Genomic DNA, 8,447 nt, shown 5'->3' with positions numbered 1-8,447 from the left:
AGTCCTGGGGCCCTAGGCTGAGCCATTTATCCGAACGTAGTCTTAAACGTCCTCAAAGGCACACGGCACGATGACATCAGCCAATGATAACGGGGTCATGACACCACAACTCTGAATATGACTCAGGAAAGCGTGGCTAGTCCACTGATGCTTGGCTTGGAAGTGGAGCCCCTTCCCTTACGGAGAGGGGGGGGGACTTCACTGAATGAATAACCCCTCTTGGCATTGCAAGCTCGTAGGACGTACTAGGGGGGACAAGCTATCTCCATCCCCCCAGCCAAGGTTACAAGAAATCATGATTGACTCAGGCGGGTGGAATAGCAGCTTGGCAGGCCCCTAAAAATAGCTCACCCTTTTCATCCTCCTAACATAGCTCAGGACGTCCAGATATAATCAGCTGTGAGAGGCCAGCCGGACACAGAGTGGCAGGATCGGGGAATAGGGAGTGGAGCAGGTCTCCTCCGTAGGACGCTTAAAGGACCGAGCCTTTCAAAACCCATACATTTCACTAGAGGACGGGCTACAGAGAAGACACACCTCTCGGGATTGCTGGGGACTCTCTGTAAGTCATTTCCCAGGGTGCCTTTATGGGGGGGAGGTTAACCGGAGTAAATTCTGATGGTCATTTGTAGACGCTGAAAGAGAAATACTTTCAATTTGGCAGGTTTGATAAGACAGCATGTATGGCTAGACTTGTAAATCTAGATGTGTTGAGATGATCTTCCATGTTTTGTTGCACTGTCGTTTTTATGCAAATATACGCTCCAAATAGGAGCTGCAGTGGCTCAAGTGGTTAAGATGCTGAACTGCAGGCTGTGGAAGGTCGGTAGTTCAGCAGTTTGAGACCCGAGTTGCCGCATGACGGAGTGAGCTCCCGTCTCTAGTCCCAGCTCCTGCCAACCTAGCAGTTCGAAAGCAAGAAATTGCAAGTAGATAAATGGGTACCACTTCGTTGGGAAGGGAACAGCGTTCCGTGCGCCTTGGTGTTTAATCATGCCGGCCACATGACCACGGAAACGTCGTCGGACAGCGCTGGCTCTTCGGCTTTGAAATGGAGATGAGCACCGCGACCCTAGAGTCGGATTCGACTGGCTTTTGAGCAAGGGAACCTTTACCTACGCTCTAAATATCCAAACTCCCTATTGGCCAACATGATGGCTCTTTCAGATTCCCACAAAGTTTACAAACTTTTGAATGACTCCTCTGTTGAAGTAACTGAGAAGGTGGCTAAGTTCCTTCAGTCCGCCATGCGGCTGCGCCCAGAAAAAGTACCGTTGTAATAACCTATGATTTATTGCAATACTTCTGATTAGCTCACAGCTGAGCAGGTGCCGAGGAATGCTATATATCTTCGTTGAGTGAAGCCGGGCTAACCTACACAACCAGTTTTTCCAAGCAGGTGTCAACTTCAGTGGCGATTCTTTTCAGCCACCATTCTTCCGGTCTGGCGAGTGGCCCAGATTGGGTCCGTGTTGTGCTACGACCCTACAACCCGGTTTCCTTTCCGATTTTTAAGATGTCTCTCGATCTCCCAGGTGGGAAGCACTCAGTCCAGACTGGACACAAACCCAAGCCAAAATGGGTTAAGATAGGGTCGCTCCGTTGGTCCTGTCTTCTCACACCCTGTTAAAATCTCCTGTCCCCTATGGCAGCTTCCTCTTTGGCAGACGGCCGTGTGTAGACAGGGCCGGCTCACTCACTAGGCGAACTAGGCGATCGCCTAGAGCGGGATGGCCCTTAGGGGCACCAAACTGCACCCGGCCCCGTACTCTGGGAGTTTCTTGATTATTTGTGTTTTTTATTCTTCATAAAATTGATTTATTTTTGAAAATTGGTGGGGGCACGGGGGGGGGCATAAGGGATCCTTGCCTAGGGTGCAAAATAAGCTGGAGCCGGCCCTGTGTGTAGATTTGCATGTGCTGCTACGTCCATCCTGTATCATCGGGGATATTTGGACTGGGGTCAATGGACAGGAAAGCGATAAAGCTCATTGGGGGACCCGAGGCCAACTATGTCTGCTTATTTCACAGGGCGGTTGTGAACAAAATGACAGAAAGGAGAAGCACGTGAGCCACTGACATTTTAGCACAGGCGCTATTGCCTTTCTCCTCGTCCCTTATACCCTCGTTTTCTCGGCCACGAGAAAAGGGCCCGCTGGCCTGCTGTTCTGATCAGGGGTAATTTCGTAGAAAAAGAGGTGCAGGAGCTCATAAGCATAACTTATTTGCATATGCCACACCCCCTGACATCACCAGAAGTGTGTCAGAAGGCAACGCCCACCACTCAGGTTCCACTGGACTGTTTTGGATTGCTAGCTATTGGGGGGGGGGAACGTGCAGATCTGTCCCTCACAGAGGAGGGAGAGCTTGTACCTGAAGGCAGGCGGGGGGAGCCCTCTGCAACTTACCTGGATGCTTCTTGCTCCTCGTGGCCCAACTGAGGGCTGCTGGGAGCAGGGGGTATGGCTTGTTGCATGTGCCTGCCCCCTGGGCTCCTTACTGCCGGAGCTCCACTCCTGTGCACTCCCGCAGGAAATGACCCCTAGTTCTGATCAAGAACTGAGCAGCTCCATCCTGCTTTCAGAATTCCTGATCCAAGAAGGAGAGATTTCTGACTGGTACCGGCTACGGACCTACCCTGGTTTTAGTGGGTTGGTTAGCCGATGTCTCGATTGCACACTGTAGCCTGGCAACCAGCAGGAGACCAGGGGGCACCACTGGCAACAGTGTGACATCACTTCTGGGGGAAACCCGGAAGTGATGTCATGCCATCACCCAACTACATTTTTAAAAGATTTTCTCTCACTGGCCACAGCAGCGGTGGCAGGCAACGGGGCCCAGAGATAGGGGATCTCCTGGCGGGAGCTTGGGAGACCAAGCCATAGCTTATGTTGGAAGCTGGATCTAGCTTCCAAGGAGTGTTGGGAGCAGAAGGAGCAGACAACCTTCTGGTAGAAACCAACCTGCATAATAATAATATAATGATGTAATCATGGGTCTGGAGACCAAGAAGCCCAGTGAGGAAAGGCCGAGGGACTTGGGAATGTTCAGTCTGGAGAAGAGGAGGCGGAGGGGGGGGGGACAGGATTACTCTGTCTTGAAGTATCGGAAGGGCTGTCGCGTAGAGGAGGGCAGGGAGCTGTTCCAGTTGGCAGCAGAGGAGAGGACTCGCAAGAATGGGCCTAAATGAAGGGCGGGAAGGTACCGGCTGGATATTAAGAGAAACGTTTTGACACTCAGAGTTGTGCAACAGTGGGATCAGCCGCCTAGGTAGGGTTGCCAGGTCTAGGTTGGAAAATATCTGGAGACTTTGGGGGTGGAGCCGGGAGAGGGCGGGGTTTGGGGAGGGGAGGGGCTTCAGCATGGTACAATGCCATAGAGTCCACCCTTCAGAGCAGCCATTTTCTCCAGGGGAGTTGATCTCTGTCAGCTGGAGATCAGTTGTAAAAGCGGGAGATCCCCAGGCCCCACCTGGAGGTTGGCAACTCTACGCCTAGGGAGGTGGTGAGCTCCCCCTCCCTGGCAGTCTTCAAGCAGCGGCCGGACAAACACTTCTCAGGGATGCTCTAAGCGGATCCTGCACTGAGCAGGGGGCTGGATTAGATGGCCTGTAGGACCCCTTCCTACTCTGTGAGTCTATGATTCTATAATAACCTAGGGTTACCAGATGTTGTCTTTTCAGAGGACATGTCCTGTTTTTTGATGTTTATCATTTTGGGGGGCTCTTTTTAAAAAAAACTGATGAAAATGTACTCTTTTGAGTTTTGAAGGAAAGGGATATTCCTAGTTAGCAGCAAGGATCAAAGCTTAAATAGGAGGGGCAGGGATCATTTTGTACAAAAAGAGGTGCAGGAGCTCATTAGCATAACTTATTCGCATATGCCACACCCCCTGGCATCACCGGAAGTGTGTCAGACGGCAACACCCACCGCTCAGGCTCCACTGGTCTCTTTTGGATTGCTAGCTATTGCGAGGGGGGGGGGACGTGCAGATCTGTCCTCGCAGAGGAGGGAGAACTTGTACCTGAATAAAACCTGGTATTAAAGGTGCCACTGGACTGTTTTGGATTGCTAGCTATGGGTGGGGGGAATGCGTAGATCTGCCCTCACAGAGGAGAGAGAGCTTGCAACTGAAGGCGGCCAGAGGGGGGGGCTCTGCAACTTACCTGGCTGCTTCTTGCTCCTCATGTCCCAACTGAGAGCTACTGGGAGCAGGGGGTGGGGCTTGTTGCATGTGCCCGCCCCCTGGGCTCCTTACTGCCGGAGCTCCGCTCCTGTGCGCTCCCGCAGGAAATGACCCCTGAGGAGGGGTATTTAAAATGAGACTGGTCACAGGGACCACTTGCGTGAAGGAGTCAGGCAGGAAATATGTCCTCTTTTTTTAGCTTTTCAAAACCCTAAATAACCGCATCCCCACCCCAACAGCCTGTTATGTCTCCTGAAGAGCAGGAGATCAATCCTTAGGTTACCACAACATATCAGAAAGAAAACGAACGCAACCCAAAGCTGGAACAGAGTCGACTGTCCTCAACGGCAAACATTCCAGCAGTCAGGTCACAGAACAGTCAGCCTTAAAAGTATCGTCCTTGTCTGGATCTACCTGAAGTCTTGGAGGAGAGATGACGGTCCATAGCTGTGGGTCGTGCATAGAATGCCTAACTTTAAAGGGCCCTGTGGGGGCAATAAAAAAAATTCAGAGAGGAAAATATGGAGACTGCCTGCCCTCAATGAACTGGTGCTCTCGTCAAGGTGCCGAACTTAGTCAGATCGCGAGAGGGGGGGCAGGAAGAGTCGCCTCATTGCTTAGTTCTCGTGGCCTTCTCTTACATGCCCAGGGAAATGCTGATCGCCACTGTGGGGTTAGGAGGCAATTTTTCTCCAGGCCAGTTTGGTTGGGGATCCTGGAGGTTTTTTGTCATCTTCTGGGCATGGAGCAGGGGTCACTGGGGGTGTGGAGGGGGAGGTACTTGTGAATTTCCTGCATTGTGCAGGGGGTTGGACTAGATGACCATGGAGGTCCCTTCCGACTCTACGATTCTGTGATTCTGTTATTGCATTCCAGTCAGTCTTAAATAGTATGAGCGATGGAGGAGTTAATACATGAGGTTGACTCTCCAAAGGTCAGTAAAGTTGTGATGATGAAAACAGTAGGGTTGTGTGATTTCAGTTGAACTCAGGGTGGTCAAGGACCGTAGGAAAAATAGGCACACAGGTGGATTTGGGCAGGTGCGGAGGCCCCGCCCCCTGGGTTCAGGAACTCTAGCCAAGGATTCGGTCTTCCCTTCGTCTCTTCTTTCCCTTTATCCAAAACTGTGATAATGAAAACAGTGTTTTGGAATGCTGGAGGACTTTCTTACGAAAAGGGATAATATTTGTAAATTATTTTAATATGTTTGCATTTCTGTCCCGATTTTCTCCTCACTCAAAGCAGCTTACAAAGAAACATAAAGATATCATTTAGATTAAGAACTGATGACCGTAGCAACAAATATGAACAGTACAGCAGCAATTCCTGAGCTGCTGCCCGATCCACTGTTTTAGCTCCCTCAGAGCCCCAGCCGGCGATCCAGGAACTGAAAGTTAAGGACCATGCTAGGGTTGCCGGGCAACCAGTGGGGGGGGGGGGGGAGACATGGGGGGGTGCCATCCCCAAATCTACTAGGAATTGTGCCTGTCTAGGAATCGGCAAAAACTCTACGGTAAAACCATAACATTTCTGGGGATTCCTAGAGGGGTGTGATGTCATTTCTGTTTCCCCCCCACTCAGAAGTGATGTCACCAACTCCATTTAAAAACAAACAAACAACAATTTCCTCCTGCTGACTGTTGGAGTGCTGGCTGGCAATGGGATTTGGGGGCAGGACATCCCCACCCCACCCCCAGTAGGAACAAGGGTTGGCAGGTCCCCCGTGGGCACCGGCAGCAGTTTTTTGGGGGTAGGGTTGCCAGATCCAGGTTGGGAAACTCCTGGAGATTTGGGGGTGGAGCCTGAGGAGGACAGGGACCTCAGTGGGGGACAATGCCAATACAGTCCACCCTCCAGAGCAGCCATTTTCTTCAGGGGAACAGATCTCCGCAGTCTGGAGATGAAATGTAATTCCAGGGGGTCCCCAGGCCCCACCTGGAGGCTGGCATCTCTAGAGGGAACTTGGTAGGCCTAGGCCACGTTCAGACTTATATACTCATCAATGGGAAGGGAGTCAGAAATTCAGCCCAGGTATTATTAAGTGGCAGGGATGTCCCCTAATTTCCCCTTCCCTGCCAAGAGCAGTGGTTCAAAATGAAAAAAGGATTTGAACTGAAGGAAAGGCACATATCCTTGTGCCTTCAACAGAAGCCCAGCGTACAGAAATTCAACAACGGACACTTTTAGGGTTGCCAAATTTAATCCTCTTACCGGCGGGGGAGCGTCTTCTCACTCCGGGAGCTGGCGGGGCGCGCCGCCGGAACGTCGCCAGAAGTGACGCGCGACGTAGCACGTTGGGCATGACATCGGGGTTTTCCCATAAGGTTTTCCCCCCAACTATCTGGGCCACGCCCCCAACGTGCCCTATGTCGTGCGTCACCTCTGGTGACGCAGCTTCGGAGGGCGGGGTTCCCCCGGGGCCGAATTCCATCACATCGGAAATCGGCCCTCCAAAGCAGGGGAATCCCCGCCCCCCGGGCCCATTTGGCAACCCTGGACACTTTACCGTAGCTCATAAAGCTTAGAGGGGGCATTGCTCCAGAGTAAGCTAATTTATGCAGTGGACAAATCGCTCGCTCACAACTTCAATGCCAGTAGCTCACAAAGTAGAATGTTTGCTCACAAGACTCCACAGCTTAGAGGGAGTGTTGATTCAGAGGATTCATGCCTCTGATTGCGGAGGTTCCCCTCAGTCCATGGCTAATAGCCATTGACAGGCTTATCCTCCATGAATCTATCTAATCCCCCCTTAAAGCATCATCATCATCATCATCATCATCATCATCATCATCATCATCATCATCATCATCATATACTTTATTGTCATTGTACATAGTACAACGAAATTAAGATGCAATCATTCGGTGATCTACAACCATACTCATATACACTCACACAACCATTCACAACCATCAGCTTCATTGGATGCCCCCAAGTTCTAGTATTTTTTAAAAAAAATTAATTTATTTATTTCAATTTGTATCCTGCCCTCCCCGCCAAAGCAAAAATTCTTTTTTTCCCAACTCTCTCCACCCCGTGCATAACTTATCATGTTTCCTTTGGCAGAATTTGGGGGGTTTAGTGGAGACCTGAGAACTTCTGTCTTTCTTATCATGTGCCCTAGAGCTGAGAGGCCTGGACATGAGCTTGGATAGGCTTTGGTTCTGTCCCAGAAGGCCTTGCGATCCATGCCTGTGTCCCTGCACTGTGACTCTGATATCTGGCTTAGTGGAGCCTTGTAGAATGTTTTGGTTCTTGGTGATACGATGTACCATCTCCAAGTCTAAACTTCCATAGATGGAGGTCAGGCATGTCTCCTAGTATCCAGAGATGCTTGACCTGCCCTGATAACCCAGGACTGGGAATAGTTTATGATGCTTTTGAGGAAGAGGGTCTGCATATTGTCACATGTATAGCATTCTTTATTGACACCCACCTTAGTTATGCATAGCAACGAAAAGGTATAAAAGATGGTAAAATTAGTGGGTAACCAGGCCGTTTGGGCCTTTCCGTCTGGCAGAAGAAGAAGAGGAAGAAGAGATTGGGTATACACCCCGCCCTTCACTACCCAAAGTTGCCTCAGAGCGGCTTACAAACTCCTTTCCCTTCCCCTCCCCACAACAGACACCCTGTGCAGTAGGTGGGACTGAGAGAGCTCAGACAGAAACTGCTCTTTTTCAAGAACAGCTCTTATCAGAACTACAACATGCCCAAGGTCATTCAGCCAGGTGGAAGTGGAGGACTGGGGAATCAAACCCTGTTATCCCAGATTAGAGTCTGCACACATAACCACTACACCAAACTGGCTCTCAGGGATCTCTGATAAAGGGGTACACTGTGTTGTTATCTGCTCTGAGAAAAAGGGTTTTTTCCCCTCCTTTCTGTACTGTCTAGTTGAAGGACCAATAAAATAGACTAGCCTATGTCAGCCAGGCCGGTCTCTTGCTGGTCCAAACCTGGCCCAGATACCGAGGAATAATGTCCTCCCCCCCCAACATTCCGCTGTTAATCTACTCTTTTCTAAACTGAAAAGTCTCAGACTCTTCATCCTTTCCTCCTAGGGAAGGGGCTCCAACTCCCGAAATCATCTCAGTTGCTCTCAGAGCCAGTTTGGTCTAGTGGTTAAGTGCGCAGACCAGGGGTCATTTCGTAGAAAAAGAGGTGCAGGAGCTCATTAGCATAACACATTAGCATAACTTATTTGCATATGCCACACCCCCTGACATCACTGGACGTGTGTCAGAAGGCAACACCCACCGCTCA

At 50.5% G+C, this 8,447-nt stretch overlaps 1 protein-coding gene across 1 annotated transcript in view; it reads left to right on the top strand.

Annotated features, from left to right (window-relative positions):
- The first annotated feature begins 416 nt into the window (after positions 1-416).
- Positions 417-8,447, top strand: part of LOC107118600 (xin actin-binding repeat-containing protein 1-like) — a 46,796-nt gene continuing 38,765 nt past the window's right edge. The window contains exon 1 of the mRNA XM_015420963.1: positions 417-562. The gene's annotated coding sequence lies outside the window, so the exon portion shown is untranslated. The remainder of the gene's footprint in view (positions 563-8,447) is intronic.

This window comes from Gekko japonicus, unplaced genomic scaffold, assembly GCF_001447785.1.
Source record: "Gekko japonicus isolate JY-2015 unplaced genomic scaffold, Gekko_japonicus_V1.1 scaffold3203, whole genome shotgun sequence".
In the NCBI taxonomy this organism is placed as follows: domain Eukaryota; kingdom Metazoa; phylum Chordata; class Lepidosauria; order Squamata; family Gekkonidae; genus Gekko; species Gekko japonicus.
Note: the sequence above shows the minus strand (reverse complement) of the source record. Positions and strands in the feature narration are given on the sequence as shown.